Source organism: Betta splendens, chromosome 3, assembly GCF_900634795.4.
Source record: "Betta splendens chromosome 3, fBetSpl5.4, whole genome shotgun sequence".
Taxonomy (NCBI): domain Eukaryota; kingdom Metazoa; phylum Chordata; class Actinopteri; order Anabantiformes; family Osphronemidae; genus Betta; species Betta splendens.
In genome coordinates, this window is record NC_040883.2 from 5,281,753 (window position 1) to 5,305,100 (window position 23,348).

A 23,348-nucleotide genomic window follows, 5' to 3' on the forward strand; every position below is an offset into this window, starting at 1 on the left:
GCGGCCCGCGCACAATGCAGCGGTTAAACAGCAGCGGAGTTAAAGGAGGAGGGGGCGATGGGGGGGGGGATGAAGAACGATGATGATGATGATGACCGGACCCACTGCCCCCGTGGGGACGATTGGGCCTTCTCTTATCGGCCTAACTTTCACATAAGATACCAATAATGCGGTTTAGACTTGATTCTGTGTCTAATGATGTAAGCCACAACCTGAAATTCCAGATGCGGTGAAACTCCAGGAAGAGGGAGGGAAAAAAAAACCCGCTGGGGATGATTTGCAAACGTATTTTTGACTATGACACATGCAAATCCTGGGCTTCATAGGTGGAGGTTCACTCCTAAAAACAAGCTGCGGCAGTTGACGGGTCAATTTGCCTAACAAATGACTCCAACACGTTCGCGGGCGACTTCGCCGGCGGCGCCGGCGATGGAGGCGAAGGATGAGCAGCCGCGGAGGCCTGGACAGTGTGCAGTGGGTTCTAATGGCGGAGGGAGCGACGGGACGGGAGACGGGAGACGGGCCTCGCTCATCGGAGGTGATCTGTCTGCAGACGGGTCCAGTCCCGGCGGTTCTATCAGTTTAATGCCCAGGCAGCGTTCATTATTTCTTCGCTGGGAGGGTCGGCCTCTCTTCAGCAGAACAAGTGTGGGCTGTGTTTCTGTCAAAGAGGGAGGGAGGGGGGTCAGCGCTTGACCCGCAGAGCCATTCAGCGCTCAGAGTGATCCATTGTTTGGGTCATTTCTTTGTTCGCTTGCCTGCAGAGAGAGAAGGGGCCGACTAAAGGGGAGGGAGGGGGCAGCGCTGGGGTCTCGCCTGGTGCCAGGGGTCTGCACTTACCCTCAACACACGGAATCTAATGTTTACTATCTGTACCGCGCACACACACACACACACACACACACACACACACACACACACACACACACACACACTGCGGGTCAGACTCCAGGTCAGCGCTTTCTTTATGCAGCTGAAATATTTCAAACACTGACATCCAGCAGTTGTCGTTGTTGTTGTTCGTTGTGTGGACTCGCACGTAGAAATGGCAAAAAAGTAGTTTCATTCAATATAACGACATCATGCACTTTTTTTGTGTGTGAGCGCGCGCCCAATTGAAAGGCACCACGTTCTTAAAAAGCGACATCGACGGTGTTCACGTTTGGGCGTGGTCTTAACGCAACACGACGTTTTCTCTGTGTAATTTATTTAATTATTTATTCTTCGTCTCCGACGCATACATAGTGTTCACGTGACAAGTTAATAGATAAGTTACACAAATCTACTGTCACATCGTTTTGGGGCAGTGTTGACGGTGCGCAGGTCGTGTGTTGATTGTGGAGTCCCCAGGTGAGTTGTTCGAAGACGTGTAAGTAGTTAATGAATCACTGGATGAAATAAAGTATGAATGCCCGCATATGCATCACGTTGTGTGTTCACAAGCACGATACATGAGGCTAGCTATCACGGTGTTAGTTCGCTAACAGGCTAAGCTATGGCTATGGCATGTTAGCCACAGTATGCTGAAACGGGATGATGGCGCTAGCTTGCTAACACTTACGCTAGCATCTTTCATACCGGAAATGAACACGGACGTTAACTTGTGCTAATGGCTAAGAGCTAATGGCTCTTGTCAAACTGTTGCTAACGGATAGAAGCTAATATTAGCACATATTAGCTTCCCGTTTTTAAGAACGTTAACTAACGTTGACATTAACTCTTTTATTATTACCCGAGCTGCTGTTTTTGAAATTAAAATAACCTTGTATCGACAAACAGATGTAAACGTTTTTTAAACGAATTTTAAACTTCAAATTGTAATGCATGTTTTGTAATGTCATGTTTCAGAGACGAACCTAGACGCAGAGCTGATCGACCCTGCAGAGCCAGTTCAACAGGTGAAACACGAGGATCGAGCACCGTTTTTTTTTTGAAAATTAGGTAGGCATATTTTAAAAGGTGGTGTCAGTAGGACCTGCACAAAACAGTGTCCAGTCTCCTTTAGATCGCTAGTGTATTTATCACTTGTTAAAGATGGAGATCATACATAGCTGTGCCACTCAGTGTTTCCCATTTCCAGCCATATATCAGATGAAGGTTTGTAGCCAATTACCAGAACAGATCAGACAGACTAGTGAGGTCATCTCATCCTGGCAGAAGCTCTCTGCTCTGTCTCATTAAATCAAAGAGGTCAACACCAGTAGTAGACCTACAGTAAGTCACATGTCTGTGTGGCTTTTTGGGGTCTGGCTAAAATAAATGAGGAACTGAGAACAAAGAGTTATAAAGGTTAATCAAAGCTTATTAGCTTTTATTATTCAATAATTAAAAGAGCAACCTCCCCCCCCCTGCTCCTTTTGTTAGTATTACGTCAGGTTCCAACATTAAAGTCACTGGAACCTACAAACATACAGTATGAAGAAGATGATGTGTCCTGTACCATATTAATGTCTAACAAATATATTGCATACACTCAGTGTTGCATAGCAACATGCTGTCGTTCTGTTTCCTAAATGCTCACGACTGACTGACTGACTGACTGCTGCTGGTTACCACTCAAGCTCTGGTCAGCATGCCAGCAAATGCCTAATTGCACTAGACAATCACGCAAATTCCCAAGTCCTGTCTCAGATTAAAATGAACTAGTTCATCTTTTTGCTGTCACAGCCTAGAAAACATCATTCCTGAGAGATGCTTATTTCATTTGCAAATTGAGGGGGCGGGTAGATTTGCCAGCTTCTGCCACTGACATGGACTATATAGCTACAAAATGTAACTGACAAATGCTCTGCATGATCCCTGACCACCAAATTAAGCATTGACTGAATGATGTCAGAGAGGTTCAGGGAGTGAGAGAGATGGTATCAGATCAAACCAAAGTAAGTTATTTTAATGTAAGTACAGTATAAATATATGTCCCTCATGTTCACCCTGCATTGGAATGACGTGCCTATTGTTTTGTAGTAAAATCATCTATTCAGGTCACCATTCACAGAAAGGATGGACAAGAGGAGGTTTGAAAATTATGCTTAATATGCTACAAATGCAGACATCATATACTGTAAACGTCCACTAAAGCACTGTACCCTGCAAATAAACTGCAAAAAGTCATGAAAACAACCCCATTTGGTTTAAATTTTGCCAGTCCTTTTAAAGCGATGTGCCCTGACCTGAGTTGGACAGTCAGTCAATCCCGACCCCGTGAGTTAGAGGTTTGAGCTGTGAGGGAAGTCAATTTTCTGGCTGCTCTTTGAGGTGATTTGGGGACTGGCTGATGGTTGGTCTATTTATCATACAAGTCCTAATGTGCTAATTCTGTGTTCATAATCTGAGGCAGAATCATTGATCAACATTGCTCTGACAGCTCCACCCCCCCCCCCCACCTCTGCTTTACCTCTCAGAGGCTGTTCACATGCAAAAGGGGGTCATTTATTCACTATGCCCTAAATTCAGAATTCCACTCTAACAATACAAATGAGCCGGCTCTGCCATAGTTGATTAATGGAAAATCACGTTGCCTCATTCTTTTTTGTTATTAATGGAACATCTGTGTTTTGGGTGATGCACCGCTCTGCACTTCTTTTCTGTTTGTTTTACACACTGATACAAGTGGAGAGTGATGCTGACTTATTGTTTTTGTGCCCTTGGATTTTGGTGATACAAACTCAAGTACTTTGTATTTGTCAAGTATTCACAGATACATTTTTTTATTTATTCAAAACTCTAGGCTTTATGATAAACAGATAGCGATTCCTTTGTAAAACCTAAATGAAGACATTTTATTGCCTTTCCTTCTTGCACATTGTCATGGACGTTTTCGTTACTTCTAATACTGCATCAATGCTGAACATATACTACAACCAAATGAGATGTGTCAGAATGATGAGGTCCGATGGTGGAAAAATTAAAGGTGACACAGCTAATTCAGCAGGCAGACATCAGACACGAGTGTCTGCTTTGACCTTTTCTATGACTATGGGAACAGAGTAACTCACAAGGGGAACTGTATTAGAAAATAAATGAAAGGTCCTGATGCAAAGGTCAGGACACATGTTTCTGTGATGTGGAATAAAGTCTGTTTATAGCTTGGTTTGGCTGACTGCACCTTCATACAAAGAATTCTCAACAAATCAAGTCTTATTGAGTCTTGGTGAATGCTTTCCAGACAAACTGTACTGTCATGACTGAGAGATCTGTAAAACATCCTGTGGTTGACATGTTAGGGCTTAAACTCCAAACTCACACATAATTACTCTATTTTAGGCTCTGCCTCTTTAAAGTTTATTTAATATTTCATCAACTATGTTATGACCAGCATCAGAGCATTTATAAAGAAAATCTGCAAAAAAGACTGAGCCTGTAATTGTATCCTTTCAGGTTTCAGTTGCTGTTGTTTCTGGTTGATGAGATGACATAAGAAAAACCTTGGAAGACTCCCCATAGACAACAATTAGAGCAAATCAGCTAAGACCAGATGTTCGTCTAATGCAAGTAAGGGTTCCAGTAAATCTGTAATGCTACACAGTTTGTAGGAAAGCACTATCAAGACTGATTGTTTTTGTTATTACACAGGAGTCTGCAAAACAGATTTGGAGTTTGCAAGTGAAATTGATAATACTATAGTAAATCTGAGATATTATTACAATACATTTCTGCAAAAAATACAGCTATTGCCAGCACACTTAAAACCAAAGTGGATGTGAACAAAGCTGAGATAATATCACACACACTGTAATAAATGGTTATGTTTTTGACTTAGCTGAGTAAGAAACTGAAATATCAGCGATTGTACATTTCAGTGAATTCACAGGAGGTCGGTGCAGACGCTTCCCTCAATGGAGAGAAGCAGGATTCTTCTAAGTAAGTACAGTAACCCAGACAGAACTAAATTAATTCAGGAACGGTTCATTTGATTCATCTTTGTACAAATGTCATTTGCAGCCAGCACTTAGGGCTAAATAACCACAGGACCTAATGAACAACAGAGAGGTTTAATGTGTTTAAATCAGTATCACACTATCCATGTTGGGAAGCCTGTATTTTAAAAGCTAGCAGTTATTTGAAGACGTTAACGTACAGCAAAGCTGCTCTAGGGAGAAATCTAGTTTGGTTAGAACTAAACTTACTTAAAAAGTAGTTCACAGTATGTTTATTCTGCATTATCATATATATATATATATATATATATATATATATATATATATATATATATATATATATATATATATATATATATATATATATATATATATATATATATATATATATAAACTTAACTCATCTATTGCAAGAAATATTAACTTCTTCACAGTTATTACAAAACCAGACAGGATTAGTCAGTTAAATGACCCTTTAAGCAGCATGCACAACACACATGTTAATAAATAGCAATAATTAATAATCATGGCAATATTGCCAAATATGTTTTAAGCATTCTTGACAGTATGGGAACATCACACTTTGTCTGACTTTATGGACAACAAGTTACAAAGGTTAAGTTAAAGACAATAAAATGTCCTTGATGATTATAACACTGTGTCTCACACAATTGACTGAAGTACATGTTAAGATGATGCTTCCCGCTTGGCATCTCAGTACAGTAGCTAGTGAAATCCCTCGGAGGGGCTGAGACGCCCAGTTGTTCACTGTTGAAGCAGAACCTTTTATTTCAAAACTTAATTCTTTTATTTAATCAACCCCACAGATTAAGCAAATGGTTTGAGCTTTATTTAATCTCATAAAAAAGGTTCATGATTTGCCTATGTGTGGCATAAAATTTCGAATTAAGTGTATCCTAAAAAACACAGATATCCAGGCCTTTCAAATATGGGTTTGTGTTGTAAGTGTTGCAGTAGTTTACAACATAGCAGCACATGGTTTGGCACACTTGGAAATGGAGCCATACTGAGATCCAAGTGCAGGGGATCAAAATAGCAGCCAAGGTTTGCTTCCTTTGGTGAATCTGTGAAGAATACGCTTCCAAAATTATAACTGTGCCTTCCTGAATTAGTGACACATTTATTCAACCACTGTTTAAATTCTTTTTGAACTTTGTAAATTGTTCTCAGCTCGCAAAAGGTGTGTCTTGAATAAACAAACATACTTCAAGAGTAGAACAATACAGTTAATACAACCATCAAACACGCATTTTAAGGATGGCACCTTTATGTTAAGTGCCATTAATGCACATGGAAATTGTAAACACTACATTAGTACAAAGTATAAGCAGTTTTCATGAGCATTACCACTTCAATCTTCTCTCTGTACCTCACTTGGAAGTTTGCTGCAAAATCCAAACAGAGCTGAATCAGCTCCGGTTGGGCCAAAATAAAAGATTTACCATTATATAAATACTGTACATGGATTATACTGTAGCACCTCAGATATGAGAGATTTGCTTGTACGCTTTGTATAATTTATTGCATTAACATTTGGAAATAAGCCTAAAAAATCTCCTCCATACTGTACCAGCTGCAAGTTGTAGTTTGACTTTTGCCGGTGATTTATTGAGGATTCAAACTAGAGTTTTTTGTATGCCTCTCTGACAGTATTATTATATGCAGATGATTGCATTTTTAATAGCTGAAGTTACACAATGTGAGTAACGATGTGAACTATATTTAACTGCATGTAAAAACACAACATGAATATATTTAGCTGATCCTTTAAATGCTCATACTCTTGAAAGTGAAAGTTAATATTGGCTTAGCACAGCCTTGGTGAAATGGATGCATTGCTTAAACTAGTTAGTGGAGTTATATTTTTCCCTTCGTCTCTATCCCTCTGTTTCTCTTTCAGTCGTAAATATTGGGTCACAGCTCTGATTGTGACCAAGCTGATGATTTTAATTTTCTGTTTTCAGAGTAATAAACACTGACATGAGAATGAGCCTGAGGCAGAGGCTTCTAATGAGAAAATGAAATTAGTTTTTCAGCTGACTGATCAGAAACATTTCATACATTATAATCAAGCATTTATTTGACGTGCTGTGGTTTGTGTGTGCGCATGCATGTTCGCCCTGGACTTTATGAGTGTGCGTGCTTATGTGTAAATACATTATTCATGCTTCTGTTTGTGCTACAGCACTGCTTGTTATTGCTACACCAAGACACATCTTATGACATTTTCCAACCTTTTGTACCAGGACTAGCAGGCTGTCTCAGTATACAGTATGTAATTTTCTGCCTCATCTTTCATTGTTGCATCCATCACAGTCCATCCCAGATAAACTATGCTGGTCAGATAACCAATTACAAATGCTTTCCCTGTTACAGGAGCTACTACAGTATACGAGGCAGCAGTACTCAGTTTACTAAAACAGAGGAAAAGAAAAACAAATAGGATGTGATGATTAAGGCAAAGTCTGTATTTTCACTGAGCATAATTATAAGCCACAGCCATAATTCATAGTGATTCTAAAAATGTATGTTTTTTAAGGATTACTTATCAAGACTATGCTCATTAATGGGAATTCATTTTTTGAGGGCATTGACAGCCTGCTCACAATTCAAAAAGACTCTTAAAGGGCCCATATCATGCAAAATCCACTTTTTAGACATTTTGGAGCGTCCCTATGACTCTATGGGTCACATATACACACACTGAGCACGGTAGAAATGCATTTCCTGCTTTTTTCACATTTTGAAAACGTAAATTTTCTCATCCAATGAAAACAGCCACGACCTACTCTGAGGCCGTGTCCCAGTTGTCGTCACACTGGTTGAAAGTTCTCCTTGCAAATCCTGAATCACCACCCCCACAATGATCCCGAACCAAAACTGGACTTCCGCCATTTCCCCCCTCTCACTCACCGTGAACAGACCAGCACGGCAGCGCCCAAGTCCTCCCATAGAAATAGTTCGGTTCTTAGGTGTTCTAACCTACACCAAAGTCTCTTCACTTTACCAAGGGATCAACAAGTGAGGATTTGTGGGTCACTTTTATTTTTAACGGACCGGTGCCAGAAACACTGCCTCAGCATTTATACGTATGTGCATTTCAAACGAGGGTGCGTACAATGCTAGATTTGTTTCACGGCTCCTGTTGGAAAAAAAGGACCTATTCCTAAAGTCCGTCATCCACTCACTGAAGTAAGTACATGCTTGATATTTATAATGTTTTAAAATGTTAGTTTGTCCGTTTAAATGTAGTAACCTATGTGTGGGGCAAGTTACTAGCTAGCTATGCTAACGGCTACAGCCATTCGACCGAGCCTTTGTCCCCTTCAAATGTGCTCATGTGGGCTCCTGCAGCCACACACCTGTGTGGAGAAAAGCTAATGGCTAACGGCATCGAGCGGCTATGGGCAGGGAGCGGTGGGTCTAGCGTCTGTCCTTTTTCTGTAATCACATACACCTGTGGGGAACAGCTGTTTTTTATCGCCCTTCCAGCGGCGACAGACAGGAAGCGGTGGATCTAGCTCGCTGTAGTAAGTTTGTGCTTGATACTTGTGATATCTAAATATGTTAGTTATGTCTGTTTAAAGTGCAGTAACCCACATGTGAGACAAGCTAATCGCTAGCGTCGCTAACGGCTACAGTGAGTCAACTGAGCCTTTGTCCCTTTCAAATGTGCTACTCTGAGTTGGTGCAACCACACACCTGTGTGGGGAACAGCTAATAGCGATGGGCCTTCGATCGGCGACAGGCAGGAAGCGGTGGATCGAGCTTTTGTCCTGTTGACGTGCTGCCGCTCCTGTTTGTGTTGCGTTAGCCGTTAGCATGCCTTTAGGCCTTTGCACTTTAGAGCTACAGCTGGTCGATCGCTACAAAAAGAACCTGCAGATGAACGCGGTTATGTTTATTACCCCGTCCTGTCCAGCCTAAATCAACTTGTGATTTGGGGTTATGTCATTGTTCTATCAAATTCTAACATGATTAGTTGGAATGATTACTGTGTTGTGTTTCAAGCTTAGTTGCTAATTAGTCACATCTCTACAATACCTGCTGCTTATCTGGTCAGTTACCGATAGCTTGTACCATAGCCATTATATTTGTAGGACCAATACAATTTACAGTAAATGTAACAGTCTTTTCTATACTGTAGGAGGGCAAATCCCAGTTGCCCACATGCAAGGAGGCTGTCAAACAGAGAAATCACTGCAGACTGTTGGTACACAGACATCTGCTGCCCAGCTCAGGAGTGAAGGTATGCAAGTTTGAATGTACCAACAGTAAGATAGGTAATAGAAGATTTTAATTGGTATATACTGTTTAGATTTTATATTTGAATTGTAACAACTGTTTATCATTATTATTTAGCAAACTGTTTATGTTTTAGCACAGACAGGCCTGTCCTCTTGTTTGGTTTAATTTTTTGTCTGGTATTGTGTGTTCTTACATTAGAGAAGGTTTTGACCTACATAATAATGAACATTTCACTAATCTACAATTCTGATTGCACTACCTTTTTGTTTTGATGAGGTGATGGTGAGGACAGCCACAGCTTCCATCTGGTAGAGGACTGCTTCCGCTCAGTCTTCCAAATAGTGATGAGAACAAGGATCACCACATCTCCCTGTTTACCCTACTTTCATGCATTTCGTCTGCAAGGCCCTGCAAAAGCTTCTCCTTCGTCCTCAAACCCCCAGACTTCTTAATTAACTCAGTAACCTATACATTGCACATTGGAGTGTGAAGGTAACAGTTTGTTCTAGCTTTGGAGTAGTGGTGCATTTTTTTGGTTTACAATAAAGTTGGCTTTAACTATTATGTATTTCACTGAACTCTGTTTCTGAAGGGAAAACACTTTTATTTAGGAAATCATAGTATTGAAATTACATGTTTTTCTCTTTCTAATATGGTAAGCTATAAAGTTGAAGCGGCCATAAATAAAACGCATATAAATTATATATAAATAAAGTTAAAAAAATTCTTAATGAGTGTTGCACGCACAAAAAACACATTTTTACTCAAACGGTAAAGGAGTTATTCTACAGGTGGTCTACATCAATCATACTATGAGTGTTTTAGTGTTTTATCCATCAGGAAACTGCCTTCATCTACAACCCAAGCATGAAGAGATGGCAACTCAGATTCTTCACCCCAGGAATCCTCAGCACCAGCTCACTAGCCTCTGTAGACTAGATACCTGTAACAACTTTAGATACAGAGACATATTACTGTCAAATTTATCATGAATGACAAAAAACATAATTAAAAGCAGTAAAAATACGTTAGGTCAATATATAATTTGAACCAATGCTTTTTGTTCCCAGGTAGGTCATGCAGTGATTGCTCTAAATATTAATGCACATTTTTTAAATAAAATTGTCAGAGCAGCAGCACAAGTAAGACAAAAACAGTGAAATGTGTAAATGTAAAATGTATTTATATTATTTCAGCTATGCTCTCAAACTTATTTATTTGTATAATGTAAGCTAAAGTAGTGTTTTCTATTAACGAGAGTTTTCCAGGTAAGTCGTGTTGTGAATATTGAAGCTGCACACGCCATTTAGCATTCGCATTAGCAACCGCTAGTCGCTTTGCAAATTACATAAATCAATTAAATTGAAGTAAATGCGACATTACCAATGAGACACATCTTGCATCAGCCGAAATGTGGTGACTTCAACAGCCTCCTCTTCAGCTTCAGGGTCAGATTCGGGATCGTAGACGTATGGTTCTACTACGCTACGAACCAGCTGACTAATGTCGTGCAGTTCTGTAGTGGGTCTTCTTCTTCTGTGGAGGATTGCGGTGGATTGCATTCTCAATGTCGCACTACTGCCACCTATTGTATCCTAACCGTGCGGTGGCTCGTATCCATGGAGCCAATTTAAAAAAAAACAACAACAACAACAAAAAAGGTATGCACTTCCGCACAGAGGTGTGGTGAGCAGCTTCGCTTGCGACACGCCCAGAAAACACAGCGTTTGCTGATGGAGAGTGAAAACCACACATTGACAGGGGCAGTGTGGACGATCTAAAGGGTTTTATGGGATGAAAATTTACAGAGACCTTACTGAGACATTAAAGTCTAATATTTTTTAGAATGAAAAGCATGATATGACTCCTTTAAGGTCAATCAGTGAATACACTCTAAATTAAAACTAACCTTTGTCTTAACAGTTGAATTGCTTTCAGGAACACTGCCATATTTACTGAAACTCAAATTATGGAATGGAATTGAATTAGATTGCTGTACTTTTAAAAAAGCTCCACTCCCCTCGTCACTCTGAAAACGTTTATTAAGGAAAATCATTTTCTCTGTAATTCTAACAAGGTTCAGTATGAATCATCATCGGTACCCTATTTGCAGTGTTTCTCCTTACTCATGTGGATATGTTCCTTCCTTACCTCTTTTGAAATTGTTTTAATCCTGTTGCCAGAGGCCTGTACTAGAACATCATGTTCATTAGCATCTGTTTGCTGTTCCCACAGAGTTCAAAGTGTTTCATTTCCCCCTCCTTATATGTGGATAAGAGATTGAATTACTGCAGTGCTAGCTCAAGTCTCCCTCAGTACTATCTGACTAAAGTAGGGCAGCAAGAAAAAGGGCGGCTAATGTCTTTATTGTTGGGTTACATCACTCATTTGATCCTTTGCAGAATGTTTTTGTTGTGCTTTGGTTAGTGTGAGCTGACAACCTTTTAGAAAGACCTTTAATTTGAAAAAAAAAAAAACTAAATGCATGTAGGAAATAAATTACGTGAGCCCTTGTAAATTTATTGACACTATTATTCTATTCTACTTTTTAATTTAATGCAAACCTAACATTTGCTCCTGATGCACTAAAATATTCACATAGCAAAGTCTCATACTTCTTTTCGAAAACAATCTGTAGAGTACAACAGTCAAAGGTTGTAGTTTATATAGCACAATAGAAAGCTTAAGACCAGAAAGGCAGTCTTACAGGACCACACTAAAGAAATAAATACAATGTGCAGTTTCCCCAACCTACATGCAGAAACATAAACACCAATTTACAAATACTGTAAAAGCCAATTCAACACTTTGCAAAGTTTGTTGTTTTTAAAGATGAGTAAGACTACACATCTGGAGCAGAGAATAGCTGAACCAGTGCTGCTTGCACTGGACTGCATGTTTTTGCATCATGAGGCCTGCCACCTGCATGCTTCACTAGCTCTCTGTGGGCTCACTGTCCATCTGCTGCAGGGGCAGCGACGGACCTGGCTGCCTCGGTGCCCTAGGTGATGTTTTATTCAGAGCCCCCTCACCCAACCAGAACCTTACTATAATCTCACTCATATACCATGACATAACAGGTGCCACTGTGTTGAGGGTACTTCACTGTGTTTCCAGTATGATGTGTTAAAGGTAACCAATAAGAAAAATACGTACCATTACAACCTTAGTATACAATGCAATAATATGATAATTAAGACAAGGTAAAACATATTAAAACAGATATGTGAAATACCGCACTTACAAGTCAAATACCAAGCTTTGAATACTACTATGCAGTAGCTTGTCTTTCTTCATAAGATATATTTCCATTCACATAATGACTGAATCCTGATGACAGCAAGACCCCTCTGGCAGTGCTGAGTCATTGTTAACCTTCAGTGAATTTTATTAGTCTTATCATTATTCTACAGTCTACATGAACAGAGCAAAATGTCATTCTGAAATATCATTTTATTGTATGAGAAAAACCCGACCTGTGTCCACTGCACCTCCCTGCCAGCAGATTCCTAAATGTGTAGAAATGTATACAGTTATTACAGTAGTTTATACACGGAAGCAGTGATGCTAGGTAGTAAAACTAATGGCATACCGTATGCAGTAATTGACTAGTCAAATGTTAGCAACTAACAAAAGGCTGACGTAGCTGTAGTTACAGTAACATTAGTCTACTGCATCTGTCTCAAGAGAATATAATAATTTTGTACACACTCACATTTTGCACTCTTCCTCGTAGTGAATTTCAAAAGAAACATATCCGAAACATATAGACGAAACAAAGCAGCTCTTCTTTAAACAATATAACTTTTCTAAAATCTATTCCAGCCATTTGTGTTTATTCTAACATCTTGATCTCTCTCTTTGCATTAGGCCTCTAAGCCTAAAACCAGGTGTTTAGTCTTAAACTGCTTACTGTGAATGAAACCTCCCAGAAGTTATAGTATGTTTAGGCTTACATACAAACATCAGTTCTGAGATAACATCATATATTATGTTCTTTGCAGGATTTCTTTAAAAAAAAAAACTGCCACATTTATGGTGTTTGCATTACTTGGAAGGTTCTAACAGTTGCACTGTTTCACATGTGATTCCTATGAATAATGTGTGTTTACGTAGTTAGTCTTTGTACAGTAAAGAAGTAGCTTGGCTATTACGTTGCTTATTGCATCAAAGAATCAGACTTAAAGACTTAAGGTAGCCTGAAAAGTTATCCAAATAACTCTTAAGTATCAAGTACCTTCAGGGAATCTATAATTCTCCAGTCTTTTTATGTTTTTATCTATGTTGTATTGTTTCAGCCCATACTTGATATTTAACAGCTGTTCATTGTGGTACCAACATGCGGTAGACTGTGGGTCTGCAGTATTGAGTTTTCCTTTGTGTGGAGGTGCTGTAAGTGCGTGGATTGCACAGATGTTTCTCCTGGCTTCGGGTATTTTCAGCTGCAATTAAGCACAATTTTGGCAAATTATGACTTGATCCAATCTGACAACACACACCCAGAATAAAACAGTATTATTACGTTGATGATCTATTGAATGTGTGTTCATTTACTGCGTCTTTGTAATATCATCTTTCAGGAATATAATGGTATAGTGTAAGATTCTCATCTAATGTGACAGAAAATGCTCAACGTAATGTCTCTGCTCTCACTGACTTTAACCATTACTATTAATCATACTTTACCTTGTGCAGTCTTTTCTTCTGTTTACTTTTATTTTGGGACTATAACTTGTAGCTGCAATGCAAAAGAAAACTAGTTGAACTTGAACGTACTATAATTGAGATGTTAAATTATGTCTGGAGTGGGGAATACCAACACAAATCATTTTTGTTAGGTCCTGACCCTGACTTTTTCACGAGTTTCTGTAATAATCAAAGTTGGTTAAATTCGATTTACAGGGTCGAGTGAAGAAAAGAACAGGCTCACCTAATGAAAGCATAGCCCATAACTTCAGAAGACAAAAGTGCTCTGACCAACTCTGCCCTTAACACATTTGAGTTATTTATGTGCACACTGCATTTGTGTTTGTTACATTTAACATCTATTTAAGCGCAGAGATTTTCAGAACTTGAGTGAGTGAACATTTTCACTGCAGCTGCACACCAAAAGCAAATGTTATGTTGCCTGAGGTGTAAACATTGAGATGAGCGCACTACATAACACCATATTTGCAATACATTATTCTCTGCCTGCTTTGCTTAAGGAAAGAACTTAGGGATACAGCAGTAGGAATCGTTAGGACTGAGCAGATGTCATGCCAAACAAGTTCCTCCATTTATAATAGTCTGTCTGGGCATGCTTAAATCCACTGATACGTTTGTGTGTTGCCTGGCAACACAGACCCTGTTTGTTTGGTGTTTTATGGCCACAGTTGATGCTCTTTACCAGTCAGAAAATCTGGCGTCACCCTATCATTAAATACTAATAATAGAATAATTACCAGAAAGCGCTCATTCATACTTTGCTGGCATTTGTTTGCACCATTAACATTCAAAACAGTATGGTAAACTGGGCAAAGGCATTTTCTGCATTATATTATTCAATATAAATTTTAAAAAAGTCTTTGTTCATGAACAAATAAGTAGCCTTTTAAACAATATGCTCATTAATTTTGATTAGAGTTTTTTTTATTGTTTTGTTTCGTTTACTATTAAGACCTCTGGCCTAATCTTGATACCAAGGTTTAGGGAAACTAAAATCATTTATGTACTAAATGATGAATGCTCACATCATTTTTGTGGCAATTCAGTCTTTTCTTTTCTTGGTATTGACCCAAGAACAGTCTTGAACATGTGAGGGTTCTAACAGTTCAATGGGGGTTAGAGAAGAGAGGATAATTATCCTCTAGAGAGCCTGGATTTCTGCACTGGTTTGATAAATATTCTGGCTAGCAGATATAGACATCTCTCTATGAGCACAGAGCCGGCTGATTGTCATCATGATCCTGTGCAGCTGCACTGCACTGCAGCTCTTCTGCCGAGCGTACACTTATTATGTAGCTGTGCACTTTTATTTTTAAATTGTATTTCATGAAGCATGTATCTTATAAGCCCTTGGCTTTCCAGCAAATAATCATACAGTAGGTGTATCGTGTCAATGGAAATAGTGTGTATGTACAAAAACATGTTGTTCTGTGTCACAGTATTTCAGCCAACAAGCCCATTCTTTACACCTGTTAAAGACAGGACTGCGAAACTAAATCCCCCGTGGAGGTGTTTTGGGAGTGGGACAAAAGTAAAACTGTCACCCTGGCCAAAACAAAAGAAAGCTCTGATAGACAGTGAGTCAGTGTTGTATTTGTGTTGCCTTGCTACAAAATGTTCACTAGAGAAGATCTGGTTTCATCCACTAAGCTGTCCACTGCCTGAAAAATCACATTCATATTCAGCCATAATGTATTAGTAATCATGTTAGCCCAAGATCCAAATTAGATCCAAAATGTGACTGTTAATGCAAAGTCGTTGAAAATGATCACACTGTAGTTGTCAGACTTGCACTTGTGTGGAGATACAAGTGTAACAATTAGTAGTTGTGCTTATGTACTGTAGGAGAGGTATTGCACAGCAGAACGTTGTTCATTTTTCCATTATTTATTGTGTGAGAAAGTGCTGTAGGGCAGGTTGATACAAGCTGTGTGCCACTGGAATCGGAGTGAGAGAGTATGGTTTGTATAATTTATTACCACAGAAAATCAATACTACAAGGCTAGCACTGCTTCACATATGACATCTTTCAAATACATCCAAAACAGACTAACACAAACAATAACAGAAATCCATTAAAACGTTTCAGAGTAATTACACACATAGTGTTTTATATTCATGTACTGCTTTTGTACCATTTATAAACCTCGGGATTCAGCTTGGTTGCTTTACTTTACCTACTTTAAAAACACAGTCATGTTGTTTCCAGCATGTCTCCTTCAGCACTGAGGGGAAAGTGATTGAATTTTGTCTTCTTTACAGAGGCAGCTCGGACTGAATAAAGATCTGCAGTGCTCGAGGTTATAGCTGTGGTGAATGACGGCCCATAATGGTACTTAAAAGAGAAACTTGCATCATTAATCATCCCTTCCTTTCATAACCTTGACACGTGAGACAAGGAAATCCATGTCTATCTGAGCACAGACAATAAATATGAATGCTTCCCAGATTAGTCCCCAAAGTACAGAGTGGATACTCTTTAAGGGTACATTTTCCAGTCATCACTCAACTGACTAAAATGAGCCAATTATTTCTTGTACAGCAGCATGCCAATTAGAGAAATGTCTGCTCTGCTCCATTCATGATATTGTCATGTGGCTTGTTTAGGCTTGTGGCTTGCTGCCAGACAACATCTTTTTGTGTCCAAAGCCATTTACACAAGATTTGGAGAACGGGAGCATAGTCTGTTATTGTTTCACAGTAACGGCAAAAGTGGGACTTTAGAGGCATTTGAACCAGTGTTTTGTGTTTGAACTGAGTCGTATCACTATAAAGAGGAAAATGTGTGCAGTACAATATACTACCTGAAATGATCAAATGCGAAACATGCTGAGAATTTGGTTTGTTTAGTTCAAAATAAAACTATTATTTACCTCAAGTTATAAACACTAGCATTAGCTTACATTTAACCTGGGATGACTACATAAACCAGCTGTAAATTGAATATTATTTTCCATGTTGTGGTGGCAACATAACAAATCAGTTTGCATTTAAATCAGTAAAGGGGTTCTTTAATTTACGTTGCATCCACAGCCTTGTTGTTTAAGCAGATGTGGAGTCACTCGTTTCTAATGTTTTTCCTTGTGAATAATTTATTACAAAATGCAGGCAGCCCTAATTAACAACACATGCTTGTCACATGAGTAGAAGAAAAATCTACTATGCAAGTTCAAACCATCGTGTGACTCAGCACCAACTCTACAGCCAATTCCAGAAAATAAACATTAGCTCTACATCTTAAAGTTTCATCTAAATGGAATGTGACCAGTGCAGTTTAACAACTACAGGTACACGTAAACATGTCACATAAATGAAAAGCTAACACATCATTGTCTAAAAGGACCTGCCATCCTCCTTCCTAAACAGATGGTGTCAGGTTTGCTTAATGCTAGCTAAAGTAAACATCAGGTTTTCATCTGTTGCAGTCACAGTATTATTGTTGATGACAAGTAAGTGCACTGATTCTAAGGAAGCTAAAGTGATGTTTTAAGTGAATTCATTTTAAATCACTAGATAAATCTTTATTAACTCAGCTCTTTTCATTTACACAGATGTCTGACAGTGTATTTTCAGCTCCCAGTGCTGCACCAGTTTATTCACAAGGCAGCAGCTGCTGAATTTATTCTTTCAAACTGACTCAGCATGAGCATAATTATCCAGGACAATTTTCTCTTTTGTTACTAAGACACTACTTGCTATCCTTTACTTGGTCCATTTTCTGCTTGGAAATAATCATAAAATGGATCCCAGCTGGTTTTGGTCCATTTTCTTAGACTTGTTCAGTTGTTTCATTTCTAGTAAATGCTGAAAGGATATTGTCTAATCCATATGTTATTCAAACTACATTTCTTGTAAATGGTCTGTCAGTTCAGGCTGTCATTCAGTGGAAGGTGCTTCAACTTGGGGACTCCATTGTTCTACTGCCCCTATAGGCAACGACAGTGATACTTGGAGAGGTGCAACTTGGAAGAATGGCCTACTTGAACTAAAATCATATAGTGTTCAGTTATTGGACTTGTGCCTAACCTACACCAAATTAAAGCCTTAGGGTGTCCATCAGTGTATATAATGTATATGTCACCAAGACGCCTTACTGGAGGTTCATGATTGATTTTGATAGTTGTATCATCCGACCTTGAGGGGGGGGGTGAAAGGTTAAAACTGGACATAGGCAGCAGGCCATAATATATTGTGAGGGTTTGTTGGGGATGTCTGACCCCCCCCCCCTCCCCAAAGTTCTCCCAGTGGTGGGAGTTGAAGATCTCTCTCCAACTCCCACCACTGGGAGAACTTTGACCACGTCCTGAGGAAGGCTAGAGACATTAGACATTAAGTCCAAGGCAGTAAACTCCACCTTCATGAAGCTAAGGTCTCAGGTGCCCAACCACTTTACATAGGTTGAGAATCAGCACCTCACAAGTCTGAGGCAATAGTACTTGACTAGAAAAGGATATCTTGTCCTCTTCAGGTTGGGGCAGTGTGGTGGCGCTCACTCTTCAAGATAGGGTGATGAGCTCTGTCAATCAGGAGGTTCTCAGAGTAGAGCACATCGAGAGAACCATCTGTTTTAGTTCCTTCCTGGAGGTGTTTAGGGCATGTTCCACAGAGCAGAGGCCCGGGGGAAGGCCTAGGACCTGCTGGAGGGAGTAGGTGTCTTGACTGGCCTGGGAAAGCTTTGGGATACCCCAGAAGAGTTCAGGAAGAGGGAATTCTGGGGCTACTGCTGCCCAGTGCTGCCCAGATTTAATATAGTTGCAATGCAATTATAAAAATAATGTAGTCTATATTCTGAATTAAATTACAGCTTACTATACCTCACTTAGAAACATAATCTAATAGTTACCAGGAGAATATCGGTGTCTTAGGACAAGTTTCCATAGTTTGTTCTTCCCTATTCAGGTCATCCTCCTTTTAAACCTCTTAATTCAAGTCAAAGTAGATTTTCAATTCACTGCTATAATTCTTGAATACAATGCTGTCTGATAGATGATAATGTCTCTCGGCATCTTTAATGTGAACAGAAGTAGTAGCGCTATTTTGACCTTGATGAGTACCAGTATAGGCTTGAGGCTGCACATACATTTGTGGTATTTTCAACAGCGTTTAGGCAGCTGCTTGTGATCCAGGAAGTTTGTTTAGAGCGATACACAGGTTTTCTCTTTGTTTTGTCTGTCTACTTTAAAAAGCAAACTCTTTTGATTTTTACCTTTTTATAACTCAAATACTATGGAGTCAGTTTTTTTACCATTAGGGGTCTCCCTTTGAAACAGTAAACGACTCTGAGAAGATGATTGACAGCTCAGAAATTAAAACAAACATTTTCAGGCAGATCCTTGTTTAACTAAATCCTAAACCGTCTGGATTTCACATGTGGATAGATAAACATAACAGATTATTTGTTTTACAAAGTATATAAGAATAAAGCACTTCAGCTGTATGAACACCACTTTAAGGATAAGGTCTATTAACTAGTGTATGACAAAACACACCATCAAAAGAAAAGAGAGCGACAACCGTTAGAACGACGCAGTCAACCCAGGGCGTCTGTGAAGAATAGGATTGTAATGATGTGATCTGTGCGTGCATGGAGCGGAGGGCAAACAAAAAGATGAAAGGCTCTCTCTGTAAGACCTGTAACCGATGCCACGTTAGGAACCATCTGCCTCATACTTGTCAAGGCTGTCATTTCTGATTCTAATCCAGCATAACACAACACAACTGGATCCAGCTATGGGACACAGTGCTGCAGGCTGTCCACTGCTGACTGGTTAGACCCACAAACTGCTTGGGAGAGATGGGAAATGAACACCTGCAGCTTTACAGAAGCTCAGCGCTGATACCAGCTGTCTTGGGCTTGTTGGTTTTTGTTCTCAGTGTTGGTGATTTTTATTCTTCTTCTCACATTTGAAATACCTTTTTTATTTCCTAATACTGAAATATTTGCGTACATGGATCACTACAGAAGGATCAACAAAATAAAAATTAGATTTTTTTTATATTTTATGTTTTTCTTTTACATATTTTTCTACTTTTTTCCCTCTTCACTAATACAACAGAAGAAAAGCTTCACACTAGAAATGGTTTTTAACTTCATACAGTATAAAGGAAAGCACACCATGGGTAATATGTGTGGGACAGCAGTTACTGAGATGGACTGTTGAATATTCCAGCCTACGCGAGGTAACAGTCCTGAACTGAAGCAGGTGTGGAAATAGAGAATGATACTGAATAAAGTCACTGAGGTAAATGGGTACTTTCTTCTTGCAGCACTTACTCCAGAGAAAACAGACGAGAATACCTTTTTACTGAGAAAGTTACTGCATCTTTTAATAAAAGAAGGACTGGGAAAGGTTTTTGTTTTTTAATAAATGTTTGTGTCATTTTGCTTTGATTCACAGTGAGTTGCTGATAAATATGCAGGAAACAGGAAGACAAAGAGACGATGAAACAAAGGTCAGAATTGTAAGTGGTCTTACATGTGTTTCGTCTTCTCCAAACAATAGATGCTGGATAGTTTCACTGAAAACAGTTCTAGGTACAATAACCCACTGTAAAGTTTGTGAGCAGCACTAAGCAACATATGGACTTAATGGTGGTGAAGATAGAACATTTACTGTGGTTCATCTAATGTTGGCTAAACAAACCTGAAAGAAATACAAATACTGGTCTTATCTTGGAGTCTCCACGGTAACTGAGGTGGCTCCAAATCAATGCTAGCATCACTTTGTATCTGCACAGTCTGTAAATAAGCAACTGTTTTCTATTACCATCTAAATGTCTGTGTTGTGTTTCCAGCTCGATTCTGCTGCTTCTAAGCATGTCTGTAACATAAGTGGAGCAGATTTCATCAGGTGCTGTGTAGTTTGAAAAATCATATTTATATGAACCGGTTACAGCCGCAAAGGAGCCAAAGCCCTTATATATAAGATTTATAAAAATAGCCTTCAGCCCATTTGTGTTAATAAACACTTGCCTTGACTAAAACCCAGCTAAGCATGATCAGTTCACCCACTGCAAACCCACTGTGCTCTAATTCAGGCAATGTAAGCTGGGTAATTAGGTTATAATTGGCTTGCCTACAATCAAATTAGGTCTTTTGGCACATGCCTGTTCCTTGCAGCTTCTATTAGACAGTAATTAGTCCCAAACGTATACACAGAAAGACAAAATTACTTTTTTTTAGAAATATATTTTGTTTTGCTCTGCCATCCCACACACCTGCCCTGCAGCGGGGCAACAGGCGTCATCCACTGTACATGCAGGAAATGATAAGGAATGAGAATGCAATAGACCTTTATCTGCCACAATCTGTTTTCTCTGTGGTCTGATGGCAGATGTTAGTGAAACCAAACAAGAGGAGGGCGCTTACACGCCTGAGCTCTGCGCCCTGGAGACCAGGTGAGTCACATCTTTTGACCAAAACAACAAGAGTGAATGCTAGAGAACACATTTTGAATTAGAAATATGTGAGAAATGTAACAATTATTAGAACACACTAAACATTGACTGAAAAGTTATAAAATCTGCCTGAAAAAACTTTAGTTTAAGAAGTGTTCAGAGAGGTCACCAAACTCTCATTAACACTCTCAAACTCATTTCTGCTGCACTTGTGTTTGACCTGGTTCACCACAGAGGCGCCGCCCTATCGCTGTGTACAATCTCAGCAGGCTAACAGTAACAATAAAGCATTGTCTCCGTGCCACAGTGCTCATTAGCAGTAAAAGCACAAATATTTCGCAAAGTTAAACATTTGGGTAGGATTATTTTCTATGTGCATTAATTCCTCCCCATAAAAGTCCACCACCACATATTTTTACAGAGATAAAGCTTGGGAGTGATACCCAGAGGCCACAACAAGCCAATTTAATGCGAACCTTTCACTGTGTGATTTACTTGAAAAGAAAGCAGCTATTTTCAACAAGAAATGTTACCAAGTCACAACAGCTGACCTTTGTCTGTTTGATTTGGTTGGATGGCTTCTGGTCTGATAACATTTGCTTTGAAAACAGGTGTGACTGTGTGCCGGAGGGAGGGGAGATGCAGGGAGATCTTTCTTAAGTAAAAACGGGCAAATAAAGCTGTATGCCTCACATTTTACCTCCTGATCTACAGGTTGAATGTTTCAGGCCAGTCACAAATCCCCGTCCGTGTCTTTTATCAGTTTTCCTCTTCAGCAGGTGTACAAACATCTGACTAAAATTTATTCCTCCTTGTGTGTGCACTGCTGGCTTAGAGGATAACACTTTAACAAATGACAATATAAGGAACATCCTTTATGAGCATGCTCTTTCACAGCAGCGTTACCTGAATACTAAATGTAAATGCTAAAATGTTACATATCTTTGACGATCACATTGTGTCTGTAGTTGGAGTGGAAGTCTGTGAACCATCCAAGCCATTTGCCATTCATCCCTAATGCTTTCAATCACTGAGTGCAGCTGAAAACAATCCCCTCTGTGAAGAGTCTTAGCTAAGTGGATGCATTGTTGATTACCTGTAACCACTCGTAATACAAAGGCGCAGCTGTTTACTCTTGGTTCTGTCCATGGCGACATTATTCTCTGCTCTGGAAACGGAGATGGGTGATCAAAATGAATGGAAACTGTGCAGGGTTAGAAAATGCTGCATGCTGGACATGCACATTATATTTAAGGTCAAGATTGTCTCCACTGATTTCTGTTAGCAGGAGCGGAATGTCCTGCAGTTGCTGTTGAAAAATGGCGTTTTGTAATAACTTTGTCATTTATTTAGTCATTAAATGTGTTTTTTTTTCACGTGTGTTAAACAGCGAGCTCAAGAAGAGCCCAGCATAGTTACCGCACAGCCTAAATCCACAGGTTAAGAATTAACTTTGCCAGGAGAGTCTGTTCTAACGCTCTCCGTGGCTGTTTTGCTCGTGGAAAGATTTATTTTTCTCGTGCAGTATTCAAACGTGAGCAACCGTTCTCTTTGGGGAGGTGATGTTTATCCTTGATTCTCAAATTCCAACCCTCCCAAACAGGGCATGACTAACCTGGAAGAGTACAGATGCCGTCTTTATTCTGCAGCTCCAATCTCTCAGGACAGGGCTGAAGAGCTGGGAAGGATTTTTTTTTTTTTTTACATTTTTCTTTCTTTCGGTGGAGTGTTGGAGATGCTGCTCGCATTCTAACATGTTCACTTTATCCGTTGCACTGTATCCAATTCACTTTAATTGATTTCTTTTTTAGTATTTTGCCTCTTTAAATCAGTAGTTGGCTTTGTAAAAAATGGTAATAGGCTTGGCAGAATGCCTAATTTATGTCTTTTGTGTGCGTATGCATGTGTCACAGCACAAGTGTGTCCTAAAAAAAGAAAAGCAGAAGTGGAGATAGTCCTGTTAAAACACTTCTCGATAGCCCTGTGTACTGCTTAATTCCCCTCAATTAACATACATAGAAGTGTAATAGTGACAGGATGGTGGCATAAAGTTCATTGTCAGTGTGTGTGTGCTTTAAAGAGTGAGATTTGTCACTG

General features: G+C 39.4%; 1 protein-coding gene and 1 long non-coding RNA gene across 28 annotated transcripts in view; one reads left to right on the forward strand and one right to left on the reverse strand.

Annotated features, from left to right (window-relative positions):
• The first annotated feature begins 446 nt into the window (after positions 1 to 446).
• The window catches only part of sall1a (spalt-like transcription factor 1a), a 167,513-nt gene continuing 144,611 nt past the window's right edge, over positions 447 to 23,348 (forward strand). For 3 of the 27 annotated variants that reach the window (XR_008694129.1, XR_008694130.1, XR_008694131.1), the window contains exons 1-7: positions 909 to 1,350; positions 1,849 to 1,941; positions 4,378 to 4,491; positions 4,800 to 4,860; positions 16,116 to 16,185; positions 20,252 to 20,306; positions 21,188 to 21,251. The gene's annotated coding sequence lies outside the window, so the exon portion shown is untranslated. The other 24 variants (XR_008694124.1, XR_008694123.1, XR_008694125.1 and 21 more) reach the window with 20 other exon arrangements.
• LOC129603863 (uncharacterized) lies at positions 9,730 to 11,902 on the reverse strand. The gene is made up of 2 exons (XR_008694139.1): positions 10,530 to 11,902; positions 9,730 to 10,098 (listed from the first exon to the last, which is right to left on the reverse strand). It is a non-coding gene; the product is annotated as an uncharacterized LOC129603863 (long non-coding RNA).